Source organism: Oncorhynchus keta, chromosome 9 (assembly GCF_023373465.1).
Source record: "Oncorhynchus keta strain PuntledgeMale-10-30-2019 chromosome 9, Oket_V2, whole genome shotgun sequence".
In the NCBI taxonomy this organism is placed as follows: Eukaryota; Metazoa; Chordata; class Actinopteri; order Salmoniformes; family Salmonidae; genus Oncorhynchus; species Oncorhynchus keta.
In genome coordinates, this window is record NC_068429.1 from 17,587,468 (window position 1) to 17,601,612 (window position 14,145).

General features: G+C 45.1%; 1 protein-coding gene and 1 long non-coding RNA gene across 2 annotated transcripts in view; one reads left to right on the forward strand and one right to left on the reverse strand.

Annotated features, from left to right (window-relative positions):
* garnl3 (GTPase activating Rap/RanGAP domain like 3) overlaps positions 1 to 14,145 on the reverse strand; it is a 243,644-nt gene that overhangs the window by 137,904 nt on the left and 91,595 nt on the right. The gene's annotated exons all lie outside the window — the stretch shown is intronic.
* LOC127931768 (uncharacterized) overlaps positions 13,913 to 14,145 on the forward strand; it is a 1,849-nt gene continuing 1,616 nt past the window's right edge. The window contains exons 1-2 of the long non-coding RNA XR_008142859.1: positions 13,913 to 13,969; positions 14,048 to 14,145. The exon at positions 14,048 to 14,145 is cut by the window's right edge and continues 6 nt beyond it. This is a non-coding gene — a long non-coding RNA (uncharacterized LOC127931768). The remainder of the gene's footprint in view (positions 13,970 to 14,047) is intronic.

Consider the following 14,145-nt stretch of genomic DNA (forward strand, 5'->3'; position numbering starts at 1 on the left):
TTTCAGTGTTGGGAGGTAGTAACAGTTTTCAGCGTTGGGAGGTAGTAACATTTGGAAGCGTTGGGAGGTAATAACAGTTTTCAGCGTTGAGAGGTAGTAACATTTGTAAGCATTGGGAGGTAGTAACAGTTTTCAGCGTTGGGAGGTAGTAACATTTGGAAGCGTTGGGAGGTAGTAACAGTTTTCAGCGTTGGGAGGTAGTAACATTTGGAAGCGTTGGGAGGTAGTAACAGTTTTCAGCGTTGGGAGGTAGTAACATTTGGAAGCGTTGGGAGGTAGTAACAGTTTTCAGCGTTGGGAGGTAGTAACATTTGGAAGCGTTGGGAGGTAGTAACAGTTTTCAGCGTTGGGAAGTAGTAACATTTTTCAGCGTTGGGAGGTAGTAACATTTGGAAGCATTGGGAGGTAGTAACATTTGGAAGCATTGGGAGGTAGTAACAGTTTTCAGCGTTGGGAGGTAGTAACATTTGGAAGCATTGGGAGGTAGAAACAGTTTTCAGCGTTGAGAGGTAGTAACATTTGGAGCGTTGGGAGGTAGTAACAGTTTTCAGCGTTGAGAGGTAGTAACATTTGGAAGCGTTGGGAGGTAGTAACAGTTTTCAGCGTTGGGAGGTAGTAACATTTTTCAGCGTTGGGAAGTAGTAACAGTTTTCAGCGTTGAGAGGTAGTAACATTTGGAAGCGTTAACAGAGGTAGTAACATTTGGAAGCGTTGGGAGGTAGTAACAGTTTTCAGCGTTGGGAGGTAGTAACATTTGGAAGCGTTGGGAGGTAATAACAGTTTTCAGCGTTGGGAGGTAGTAACATTTGGAAGCGTTGGGAGGTAATAACAGTTTTCAGCATTGAGAGGTAGTAACATTTGGAAGCATTGGGAGGTAGTAACAGTTTTCAGCGTTGGGAGGTAGTAACATTTGGAAGCGTTGGGAGGTAGTAACAGTTTTCAGCGTTGAGAGGTAGTAACATTTGGAAGCGTTGGGAGGTAGTAACAGTTTTCAGCGTTGGGAGGTAGTAACATTTGGAAGCGTTGGGAGGTAGTAACAGTTTTCAGCGTTGGGAGGTAGTAACATTTGGAAGCGTTGGGAGGTAGTAACAGTTTTCAGCGTTGGGAGGTAGTAACATTTGGAAGCGTTGGGAGGTAGTAACAGTTTTCAGCGTTGAGAGGTAGTAACATTTGGAAGCGTTGGAAGATAGTAACATTTTTCAGCGTTGGGAGGTAGTAACAGTTTTCAGCGTTGAGAGGTAGTAACATTTGGAAGCGTTGGGAGGTAGTAACAGTTTTCAGCGTTGGGAGGTAGTAACATTTGGAAGCGTTGGGAGGTAGTAACAGTTTTCAGCGTTGGGAGGTAGTAACATTTGGAAGCGTTGGGAGGTAGTAACAGTTTTCAGCGTTGGGAGGTAGTAACAGTTTTCAGCGTTGGGAGGTAGTAACATTTGGAAGCGTTGGGAGGTAGTAACAGTTTTCAGCGTTGGGAGGTAGTAACATTTGGAAGCATTGGGAGGTAGTAACAGTTTTCAGCGTTGGGAGGTAGTAACATTTGGAAGCGTTGGGAGGTAGTAACAGTTTTCAGCGTTGAGAGGTAGTAACATTTGGAAGCGTTGGGAGGTAGTAACAGTTTTCAGCGTTGGGAGGTAGTAACATTTGGAAGCGTTGGGAGGTAGTAACAGTTTTCAGCGTTGGGAGGTAGTAACATTTGGAAGCGTTGGGAGGTAGTAACAGTTTTCAGCGTTGGGAAGTAGTAACATTTTTCAGCGTTGGGAGGTAGTAACATTTGGAAGCATTGGGAGGTAGTAACATTTGGAAGCATTGGGAGGTAGTAACAGTTTTCAGCGTTGGGAGGTAGTAACATTTGGAAGCATTGGGAGGTAGTAACAGTTTTCAGCGTTGGGAGGTAGTAACATTTGGAAGCGTTGGGAGGTAGTAACAGTTTTCAGCGTTGAGAGGTAGTAACATTTGGAAGCGTTGGGAGGTAGTAACAGTTTTCAGCGTTGGGAGGTAGTAACATTTTTCAGCGCGTTGGGAAGTAGTAACAGTTTTCAGCGTTGAGAGGTAGTAACATTTGGAAGCGTTGGGAGGTAGTAACATTTGGAAGCGTTGGGAGGTAGTAACAGTTTTCAGCGTTGGGAGGTAGTAACATTTGGAAGCGTTGGGAGGTAATAACACTTTTCAGCGTTGGGAGGTAGTAACATTTGGAAGCGTTGGGAGGTAGTAACAGTTTTCAGCGTTGGGAGGTAGTAACATTTGGAAGCGTTGGGAGGTAGTAACAGTTTTCAGCGTTGGGAGGTAGTAACATTTGGAAGCGTTGGGAGGTAGTAACAGTTTTCAGCGTTGAGAGGTAGTAACATTTGGAAGCGTTGGGAGGTAGTAACAGTTTTCAGCGTTGGGAGGTAGTAACATTTGGAAGCGTTGGGAGGTAGTAACAGTTTTCAGCGTTGGGAGGTAGTAACATTTGGAAGCGTTGGGAGGTAGTAACAGTTTTCAGCGTTGGGAGGTAGTAACATTTGGAAGCGTTGGGAGGTAGTAACAGTTTTCAGCGTTGAGAGGTAGTAACATTTGGAAGCGTTGGGAGGTAGTAACAGTTTTCAGCGTTGGGAGGTAGTAACAGTTTTCAGCGTTGGGAGGTAGTAACATTTGGAAGCGTTGGGAGGTAGTAACAGTTTTCAGCGTTGGGAGGTAGTAACATTTGGAAGCGTTGGGAGGTAGTAACAGTTTTCAGCGTTGGGAGGTAGTAACATTTGGAAGCGTTGGGAGGTAGTAACAGTTTTCAGCGTTGGGAGGTAGTAACATTTGGAAGCGTTGGAAGATAGTAACATTTTTCAGCGTTGGGAGGTAGTAACAGTTTTCAGCGTTGGGAGGTAGTAACATTTGGAAGCGTTGGGAGGTAGTAACAGTTTTCAGCGTTGGGAGGTAGTAACATTTGGAAGCGTTGGGAGGTAGTAACAGTTTTCAGCGTTGAGAGGTAGTAACATTTGGAAGCGTTGGGAGGTAGTAACAGTTTTCAGCGTTGGGAGGTAGTAACATTTGGAAGCGTTGGGAGGTAGTAACAGTTTTCAGCGTTGGGAGGTAGTAACATTTGGAAGCGTTGGGAGGTAGTAACAGTTTTCAGCGTTGGGAAGTAGTAACATTTTTCAGCGTTGGGAGGTAGTAACATTTGGAAGCATTGGGAGGTAGTAACATTTGGAAGCATTGGGAGGTAGTAACAGTTTTCAGCGTTGGGAGGTAGTAACATTTGGAAGCGTTGGGAGGTAGTAACAGTTTTCAGCGTTGGGAGGTAGTAACATTTGGAAGCGTTGGGAGGGAGTAACATTTGGAAGCATTGGGAGGTAGTAACATTTGGAAGCGTTGGGAGGTAGTAACATTTGGAAGCGTTGGGAGGTAGTAACAGTTTTCAGCGTTGGGAGGTAGTAACAGTTTTCAGCGTTGGGAGGTAGTAACATTTGGAAGCGTTGGGTGGTAGTAACAGTTTTCAGTGTTGGGAGGTAGTAACAGTTTTCAGCGTTGGGAGGTAGTAACATTTGGTTGGGAGGCGTTTTCAGGAGGTAATAACAGTTTTCAGCGTTGAGAGGTAGTAACATTTGTAAGCGTTGGGAGGTAGTAACAGTTTTCAGCGTTGGGAGGTAGTAACATTTGGAAGCGTTGGGAGGTAGTAACAGTTTTCAGCGTTGAGAGGTAGTAACATTTGGAAGCGTTGGGAGGTAGTAACAGTTTTCAGCGTTGGGAGGTAGTAACAGTTTTCAGCGTTGAGAGGTAGTAACATTTTCAGCGTTGGGAGGTAGTAACAGTTTTCAGCGTTGGGAGGTAGTAACATTTGGAAGCGTTGGGAGGTAGTAACAGTTTTCAGCGTTGAGAGTAGTAACATTTGGAAGCGTTGGGAGGTAGTAACAGTTTTCAGCGTTGGGAGGTAGTAACATTTGGAAGCGTTGGGAGGTAGTAACAGTTTTCAGCGTTGGGAGGTAGTAACATTTGGAAGCGTTGGGAGGTAGTAACAGTTTTCAGCGTTGGGAAGTAGTAACATTTTTCAGCGTTGGGAGGTAGTAACATTTGGAGCGTTGGGAGGTAGTAACATTTGGAAGCATTGGGAGGTAGTAACAGTTTTCAGCGTTGGGAGGTAGTAACATTTGGAAGCGTTGGGAGGTAGTAACAGTTTTCAGCGTTGGGAGGTAGTAACATTTGGAAGCGTTTTCAGGAGGAGTAACATTTGGAAGCATTGGGAGGTAGTAACATTTGGAAGCGTTGGGAGGTAGTAACATTTTTCAGCGTTGGGAGGTAGTAACAGTTTTCAGCGTTGGGAGGTAGTAACAGTTTTCAGCGTTGGGAGGTAGTAACATTTTCAGCGTTGGGTGGTTTGGAGTAACAGTTTTCAGTGTTGGGAGGTAGTAACAGTTTTCAGCGTTGGGAGGTAGTAACATTTGGAAGCGTTGGGAGGTAGTAACATTTTTCAGCGTTGGGAGGTAGTAACATTTGTAAGCATTGGGAGGTAGTAACAGTTTTCAGCGTTGGGAGGTAGTAACATTTGGAAGCGTTGGGAGGTAGTAACAGTTTTCAGCGTTGAGAGGTAGTAACATTTGGAAGCGTTGGGAGGTAGTAACAGTTTTCAGCGTTGGGAGGTAGTAACATTTGGAAGCGTTGGGAGGTAGTAACAGTTTTCAGCGTTGGGAGGTAGTAACATTTGGAAGCGTTGGGAGGTAGTAACAGTTTTCAGCGTTGGGAAGTAGTAACATTTTTCAGCGTTGGGAGGTAGTAACATTTGGAAGCATTGGGAGGTAGTAACATTTGGAAGCATTGGGAGGTAGTAACAGTTTTCAGCGTTGGGAGGTAGTAACATTTGGAAGCGTTGGGAGGTAGAAACAGTTTTCAGCGTTGAGAGGTAGTAACATTTGGAAGCGTTGGGAGGTAGTAACAGTTTTCAGCGTTGAGAGGTAGTAACATTTTTCAGCGTTGGGAGGTAGTAACAGTTTTCAGCGTTGGGAGGTAGTAACATTTGGAAGCGTTGGGAGGTAATAACAGTTTTCAGCGTTGAGAGGTAGTAACATTTGTAAGCATTGGGAGGTAGTAACAGTTTTCAGCGTTGGGAGGTAGTAACATTTGGAAGCGTTGGGAGGTAGTAACAGTTTTCAGCGTTGAGAGGTAGTAACATTTGGAAGCGTTGGGAGGTAGTAACAGTTTTCAGCGTTGAGAGGTAGTAACATTTGGAAGCGTTGGGAGGTAGTAACAGTTTTCAGCGTTGGGAGGTAGTAACATTTGGAAGCGTTGGGAGGTAGTAACAGTTTTCAGCGTTGAGAGGTAGTAACATTTGGAAGCGTTGGGAGGTAGTAACAGTTTTCAGCGTTGAGAGGTAGTAACATTTGTCAGCGTTGGGAGGTAGTAACAGTTTTCAGCGTTGGGAGGTAGTAACATTTGGAAGCGTTGGGAGGTAGTAACAGTTTTCAGCGTTGGAAGGTAGTAACATTTGGAAGCGTTTGTAGTAACAGTTTTCAGCGTTGGGAAGTAGTAACATTTTCAGCGTTGGGAGGTAGTAACATTTGGAAGCATTGGGAGGTAGTAACATTTTCAGCGTTGAAGCATTTGGGAGGTAGTAACAGTTTTCAGCGTTGGGAGGTAGTAACATTTGGAAGCGTTGGGAGGTAGTAACAGTTTTCAGCGTTGGGAGGTAGTAACATTTGGAAGCGTTGGGAGGTAGTAACATTTGGAAGCGTTGGGAGGTAGTAACATTTTCAGCGTTGGGAGGTAGTAACATTTGGAAGCGTTGGGAGGTAGTAACAGTTTTCAGCGTTGGGAGGTAGTAACATTTTCAGCGTTGGGAGGTAGTAACATTTTCAGCGTTGGGAGGTATTAACATTTGGAAGCGTTGGGAGGTAGTAACAGTTTTCAGCGTTGGGAGGTAGTAACATTTGGAAAGCGTTGGGAGGTAGTAACAGTTTTCAGCGTTGAGAGGTAGTAACATTTGTAAGCATTGGGAGGTAGTAACAGTTTTCAGCGTTGAGAGGTAGTAACATTTGTAAGCGTTGGGAGGTAGTAACAGTTTTCAGCGTTGGGAGGTAGTAACATTTGGAAGCGTTGGGAGGTAGTAACAGTTTTCAGCGTTGGGAGGTAGTAACATTTGGAAGCGTTGGGAGGTAGTAACAGTTTTCAGCGTTGGGAGGTAGTAACATTTGGAAGCGTTGGGAGGTAGTAACAGTTTTCAGCGTTGGGAAGTAGTAACATTTTTCAGCGTTGGGAGGTAGTAACATTTGGAAGCATTGGGAGGTAGTAACATTTGGAAGCATTGGGAGGTAGTAACAGTTTTCAGCGTTGGGAGGTAGTAACATTTGGAAGCGTTGGGAGGTAGTAACAGTTTTCAGCGTTGGGAGGTAGTAACATTTGGAAGCGTTGGGAGGTAGTAACATTTGGAAGCGTTGGGAGGTAGTAACATTTGGAAGCGTTGGGAGGTAGTAACATTTGGAAGCGTTGGGAGGTAGTAACAGTTTTCAGCGTTGGGAGGTAGTAACATTTGGAAGCGTTGGGAGGTAGTAACAGTTTTCAGCGTTGGGAGGTAGTAACATTTGGAAGCGTTGGGAGGTAGTAACAGTTTTCAGCGTTGGGAGGTAGTAACATTTGGAAGCGTTGGGAGGTAGTAACAGTTTTCAGCGTTGGGAAGTAGTAACATTTGGAAGCGTTGGGAGGTAGTAACAGTTTTCAGCGTTGGGAGGTAGTAACATTTTTCAGCGTTGGGAGGTAATAACAGTTTTCAGCGTTGAGGAGGTAGTAACATTTGTAAGCATTGGGAGGTAGTAACAGTTTTCAGCGTTGAGAGGTAGTAACATTTGGAAGCGTTGGGAGGTAGTAACAGTTTTCAGCGTTGGGAGGTAGTAACATTTGGAAGCGTTGGGAGGTAGTAACAGTTTTCAGCGTTGGGAGGTAGTAAGTAACATTTGGAAGCGTTGGGAGGTAGTAACAGTTTTCAGCGTTGGGAGGTAGTAACATTTTCAGCGTTGGGAGGTAGTAACATTTGGAAGCGTTGGGAGGTAGTAACAGTTTTCAGCGTTGGGAAGTAGTAACATTTTTCAGCGTTGGGAGGTAGTAACATTTGGAAGCATTGGGAGGTAGTAACATTTGGAAGCATTGGGAGGTAGTAACAGTTTTCAGCGTTGGGAGGTAGTAACATTTTCAGCGTTGGGAGGTAGTAACAGTTTTCAGCGTTGGGAGGTAGTAACATTTTCAGCGTTGGGAGGTAGTAACAGTTTTCAGCGTTGGGAGGTAGTAACATTTTTCAGCGTTGGGAGGTAGTAACATTTTCAGCGTTGGGAGGTAGTAACATTTGCGTTGGGAGGTAGTAACAGTTTTCAGCGTTGGGAGGTAGTAACAGTTTTCAGCGTTGGGAGGTAGTAACATTTGGAAGCGTTGGGAGGTAGTAACAGTTTTCAGCGTTGGGAGGTAGTAACATTTGGAAGCGTTGGGAGGTAGTAACAGTTTTCAGCGTTGGGAGGTAGTAACATTTTTCAGCGTTGGGAGGTAGTAACATTTTCAGCTTTGGGAGGTAGTAACATTTGGAAGCGTTGGGAGGTAGTAACATTTGGAAGCATTGGGAGGTAGTAACATTTTCAGCATTGGGAGGTAGTAACATTTGTTGGGAGGTAACAGTTTTCAGCGTTGGGAGGTAGTAACATTTGGAAGCGTTGGGAGGTAGTAACATTTGGAAGCGTTGGGAGGTAGTAACATTTGGAAGCGTTTTCAGGGAGAGGTAGTAACATTTGGAAGCATTGGGAGGTAGTAACAGTTTTCAGCGTTGGGAGGTAGTAACATTTGGAAGCGTTGGGAGGTAGTAACAGTTTTCAGCGTTGGGAGGTAGTAACATTTGGAAGCGTTGGGAGGTAGTAACAGTTTTCAGCGTTGGGAGGTAGTAACATTTGGAGCGTTGGGAGGTAGTAACAGTTTTCAGCGTTGGGAAGTAGTAACATTTTCAGCGTTGGGAGGTAGTAACATTTGGAAGCATTGGGAGGTAGTAACATTTGGAAGCATTGGGAGGTAGTAACAGTTTTCAGCGTTGGGAGGTAGTAACATTTGGAAGCGTTGGGAGGTAGTAACAGTTTTCAGCGTTGGGAGGTAGTAACATTTGGAAGCGTTGGGAGGGAGTAACATTTGGAAGCATTGGGAGGTAGTAACATTTGGAAGCGTTGGGAGGTAGTAACATTTGGAAGCGTTGGGAGGTAGTAACAGTTTTCAGCGTTGAGAGGTAGTAACATTTGGAAGCGTTGGGAGGTAGTAACAGTTTTCAGCGTTGGGAGGTAGTAACATTTGGAAGCGTTGGGAGGTAGTAAGTTTTCAGCGTTGGGAGGTAGTAACATTTGGAAGCGTTGGGAGGTAGTAACAGTTTTCAGCGTTGGGAGGTAGTAACATTTGGAAGCGTTGGGAGGTAGTAACAGTTTTCAGCGTTGGGAGGTAGTAACATTTGGAAGCGTTGGGAGGTAGTAACAGTTTTCAGCGTTGAGAGGTAGTAACATTTGTAAGCATTGGGAGGTAGTAACAGTTTTCAGCGTTGAGAGGTAGTAACATTTTTCAGCGTTGGGAGGTAGTAACATTTTTCAGCGTTGGGAGGTAGTAACATTTGGAAGCGTTGGGAGGTAGTAACAGTTTTCAGCGTTGGGAGGTAGTAACATTTGGAAGCGTTGGGAGGTAGTAACAGTTTTCAGCGTTGGGAGGTAGTAACATTTTTCAGCGTTGGGAGGTAGTAACATTTGGAAGCGTTGGGAGGTAGTAACAGTTTTCAGCGTTGGGAAGTAGTAACATTTTTCAGCGTTGGGAGGTAGTAACATTTGGAAGCATTGGGAGGTAGTAACATTTGGAAGCATTGGGAGGTAGTAACAGTTTTCAGCGTTGGGAGGTAGTAACATTTGGAAGCGTTGGGAGGTAGTAACAGTTTTCAGCGTTGGGAGGTAGTAACATTTGGAAGCGTTGGGAGGTAGTAACATTTTTCAGCGTTGGGAGGTAGTAACATTTGGAAGCATTGGGAGGTAGTAACATTTGGAAGCGTTGGGAGGTAGTAACATTTGGAAGCGTTGGGAGGTAGTAACAGTTTTCAGCGTTGGGAGGTAGTAACAGTTTTCAGCGTTGGGAGGTAGTAACATTTGGAAGCGTTGGGTGGTAGTAACAGTTTTCAGTGTTGGGAGGTAGTAACATTTGGAAGCGTTGGGAGGTAGTAACAGTTTTCAGCCTTGGGAGGTAGTAACATTTTTCAGCGTTGGGAGGTAGTAACATTTTTCAGCTTTGGGAGGTAGTAACATTTGGAAGCGTTGGGAGGTAGTAACATTTGGAAGCATTGGGAGGTAGTAACATTTTTCAGCATTGGGAGGTGGTAACAGTTTTCAGCGTTGGGAGGTAGTAACATTTGGAAGCGTTGGGAGGTAGTAACATTTGGAAGCGTTGGGAGGTAGTAACATTTTTCAGCGTTGGGAGGTAGTAACATTTGGAAGCATTGGGAGGTAGTAACAGTTTTCAGCGTTGGGAGGTAGTAACATTTGGAAGCGTTGGGAGGTAGTAACAGTTGGAAGCGTTGGGAGGTAGTAACAGTTTTCAGTGTTGGGAGGTAGTAACATTTGGAAGCGTTGGGAGGTTAGTAACATTTTTCAGCGTTGGGAGGTAGTAACATTTGGAAGCATTGGGAGGTAGTAACAGTTTTCAGCGTTGGGAGGTAGTAACATTTGGAAGCATTGGGAGGTAGTAACATTTTTCAGCGTTGGGAGGTAGTAACATTTTTCAGCGTTGGGAGGTAGTAACAGTTTTCAGCGTTGGGAGGTAGTAACATTTTTCAGCGTTGGGAGGTAGTAACATTTGGAAGCATTGGGAGGTAGTAACAGTTTTCAGCGTTGGGAGGTAGTAACATTTGGAAGCGTTGGGAGGTAGTAACAGTTTTCAGCGTTGGGAGGTAGTAACATTTTTCAGCGTTGGGAGGTAGTAACATTTGGAAGCGTTGGGAGGTAGTAACAGTTGGAAGTGTTGGGAGGTAGTAACAGTTGGAAGCGTTGGGAGGTAGTAACATTTGGAAGCGTTGGGAGGTAGTAACAGTTGGAAGCATTGGGAGGTAGTAACAGTTTTCAGCGTTGGGAGGTAGTAACATTTGGAAGCATTGGGAGGTAGTAACAGTTTTCAGCGTTGGGAGGTAGTAACAGTTTTCAACGTTGGGAGGTAGTAACATTTGGAAGCGTTGGGAGGTAGTAACAGTTGGAAGCGTTGGGAGGTAGTAACAGTTTTCAGCATTGGGAGGTAGTAACAGTTTTCAGCGTTGGGAGGTAGTAACAGTTTTCAGCGTTGGGAGGTAGTAACAGTTTTCAGCATTGGGAGGTAGTAACAGTTTTCAGCGTTGGGAGGTAGTAACAGTTTTCAGCGTTGGGAGGTAGTAACATTTTTCAGCGTTGGGAGGTAGTAACAGTTTTCAGCGTTGGGAGGTAGTAACAGTTTTCAGCGTTGGGAGGTAGTAACATTTTTCAGCGTTGGGAGGTAGTAACATTTTTCAGCGTTGGGAGGTAGTAACATTTGGAAGCATTGGGAGGTAGTAACAGTTTTCAGCGTTGGGAGGTAGTAACATTTGGAAGCGTTGGGAGGTAGTAACAGTTTTCAGCGTTGGGAGGTAGTAACATTTTCAGCGTTGGGAGGTAGTAACATTTGGAAGCGTTGGGAGGTAGTAACATTTTTCAGCGTTGGGAGGTCGTAACATTTGGAAGCATTGGGAGGTAGTAACAGTTTTCAGTGTTGGGAGGTAGTAACAGTTTTCAGCGTTGGGAGGTAGTAACATTTTTCAGCGTTGGGAGGTAGTAACATTTGGAAGCGTTGGGAGGTAGTAACATTTTTCAGCGTTGGCATGTAGTAACATTTGGAAGCATTGGGAGGTAGTAACAGTTTTCAGTGTTGGGAGGTAGTAACAGTTTTCAGCGTTGGGAGGTAGTAACAGTTTTCAGCGTTGGGAGGTAGTAACAGTTTTCAGCGTTGGGAGGTAGTAACATTTGGAAGCATTGGGAGGTAGTAACAGTTTTCAGCGTTGGGAGGTAGTAACAGTTTTCAGCGTTGGGAGGTAGTAACATTTGGAAGCGTTGGGAGGTAGTAACATTTTTCAGCGTTGGGAGGTAGTAACACTTTTCAGCGTTGGGAGGTAATAACAGTTTTCAGCGTTGGGAGGTAGTAACATTTGGAAGCGTTGGGAGGTAGTAACATTTGGAAGCATTGGGAGGTAGTAACAGTTTTCAGCATTGGGAGGTAGTAACATTTGGAAGCGTTGGGAGGTAGTAACATTTGGAAGCATTGGGAGGTAGTAACAGTTTTCAGTGTTGGGAGGTAGTAACAGTTTTCAGCGTTGGGAGGTAGTAACAGTTTTCAGCGTTGGGAGGTAGTAACATTTGGAAGCGTTGGAAGATAGTAACATTTTTCAGCGTTGGGAGGTAGTAACATTTGGAAGCGTTGGGAGGTAGTAACATTTGGAAGCGTTGGGAGGTAGTAACAGTTTTCAGCGTTGGGAGGTAGTAACATTTGGAAGCGTTGGGAGGTAGTAACACTTTTCAGCGTTGGGAGGTAGTAACAGTTTTCAGTGTTGGGAGGTAGTAACATTTGGAAGCGTTGGGAGGTTAGTAACATTTTTCAGCGTTGGGAGGTAGTAACATTTGGAAGCATTGGGAGGTAGTAACATTTTTCAGCGTTGGGAGGTAGTAACATTTTGCAGCATTGGAAGGTAGTAACATTTTTCAGCGTTGGAAGGTAGTAACATTTTTCAGCGTTGGGAGGTAGTAACATTTTTCAGCGTTGGGAGGTAGTAACATTTGGAAGCATTGGGAGGTAGTAACATTTTTCAGCGTTGGGAGGTAGTAACATTTGGAAGCATTGGGAGGTAGTAACAGTTTTCAGCGTTGGGAGGTAGTAACATTTGGAAGCGTTGGGAGGTAGTAACAGTTTTCAGCGTTGGGAGGCAGTAACATTTTTCAGCGTTGGGAGGTAGTAACATTTGGAAGCGTTGGGAGGTAACAGTTTTCAGCTGAACCTCGGCAAGACGGAGCTGCTCTTCCTCCCGGGGAAGGACTGCCCGTTCCATGATCTCGCCATCACGGTTGACAACTCCATTGTCTCCTCCTCCCAGAGCGCTAAGAACCTTGGCGTGATCCTGGACAACACCCTGTCGTTCTCAACTAACATCAAGGCGGTGGCCCGTTCCTGTAGGTTCATGCTCTACAACATCCGCAGAGTACGACCCTGCCTCACACAGGAAGCGGCGCAGGTCCTAATCCAGGCACTTGTCATCTCCCGTCTGGATTACTGCAACTCGCTGTTGGCTGGGCTCCCTGCCTGTGCCATTAAACCCCTACAACTCATCCAGAACGCCGCAGCCCGTCTGGTGTTCAACCTTCCCAAGTTCTCTCACGTCACCCCGCTCCTCCGCTCTCTCCACTGGCTTCCAGTTGAAGCTCGCATCCGCTACAAGACCATGGTGCTTGCCTACGGAGCTGTGAGGGGAACGGCACCTCAGTACCTCCAGGCTCTGATCAGGCCCTACGCCCAAACAAGGGCACTGCGTTCATCCACCTCTGGCCTGCTCGCCTCCCTACCACTGAGGAAGTACAGTTCCCGCTCAGCCCAGTCAAAACTGTTCGCTGCTCTGGCCCCCCAATGGTGGAACAAACGCCCTCACGACGCCAGGACAGCGGAGTCAATCACCACCTTCCGGAGACACCTGAAACCCCACCTCTTTAAGGAATACCTAGGATAGGATAAGTAATCCTTCTCACCCCCCCCCCCCTTTTAAGATTTGATGCACTATTGTAAAGTGACTGTTCCACTGGATGTCATAAGGTGAATGCACCAATTTGTAAGTCGCTCTGGATAAGAGCGTCTGCTAAATGACTTAAATGTAAATGTAAATGAGGTAGTAACATTTTTCAGTGTTGGGAGGTAGTAACATTTGGAAGCATTGGGAGGTAGTAACAGTTTTCAGTGTTGGGAGGTAGTAACATTTTTCAGCGTTGGGAGGTAGTAACAGTTTTCAGCGTTGGGAGGTAGTAACACTTTTCAGCGTTGGGAGGTAGTAACAGTTTTCAGCGTTGGGAGGTAGTAACAGTTTTCAGCGTTGGGAGGTAGTAACACTTTTCAGCGTTGGGAGGTAGTAACACTTTTCAGCGTTGGGAGGTAATAACAGTTTTCAGCGTTGGGAGGTAGTAACATTTTTCAGCGTTGGGAGGTAGTAACATTTTTCAGCGTTGGGAGGTAGTAACATTTGGAAGCATTGGGAGGTAGTAACAGTTTTCAGTGTTGGGAGGTAGTAACAGTTTTCAGCGTTGGGAGGTAGTAACATTTGGAAGCGTTGGGAGTAAGTAACATTTGGAAGCATTGGGAGGTAGTAACATTTTTCAGCGTTGGGAGGTAGTAATATTTGGAAGCATTGGGAGGTAGTAACAGTTTTCAGCGTTGGGAGGTAGTAACATTTTTCAGCATTGGGAGGTAGTAACATTTGGAAGCATTGGGAGGTAGTAACATTTTTCAGCGTTGGGAGGTAGTAACAGTTTTCAGCGTTGGGAGGTAGTAACAGTTTTCAGCGTTGGGAGGTAGTAACACTTTTCAGCGTTGGGAGGTAATAACAGTTTTCAGCGTTGGGAGGTAGTAACATTTGGAAGCATTGGGAGGTAGTAACATTTTTCAGCGTTGGGAGGTAGTAACATTTGGAAGCATTGGGAGGTAGTAACAGTTTTCAGCGTTGGGAGGTAGTAACATTTGGCAGCATTGGGAGGTAGTAACATTTTTCAGTGTTGGGAGGTTGTAACATTTGGAAGCATTGGGAGGTAGTAACAGTTTTCAGTGTTGGGAGGTAGTAACAGTTTTCAGCGTTGGGAGGTAGTAACACTTTTCAGCGTTGGGAGGTAATAACAGTTTTCAGCGTTGGGAGGTAGTAACATTTGGAAGCGTTGGGAGGTAGTAACATTTGGAAGCGTTGGGAGGTAGTAACAGTTTTCAGTGTTGGGAGGTAGTAACAGTTTTCAGCGTTGGGAGGTAGTAACACTTTTCAGCGTTGGGAGGTAATAACAGTTTTCAGTGTTGGGAGGTAGTAACATTTGGAAGCGTTGGGAGGTAGTAACATTTGGAAGTGTTGGGAGGTAGTAACATTTGGAAGCGTTGGGAGGTAGTAACAGTTTTCAGTGT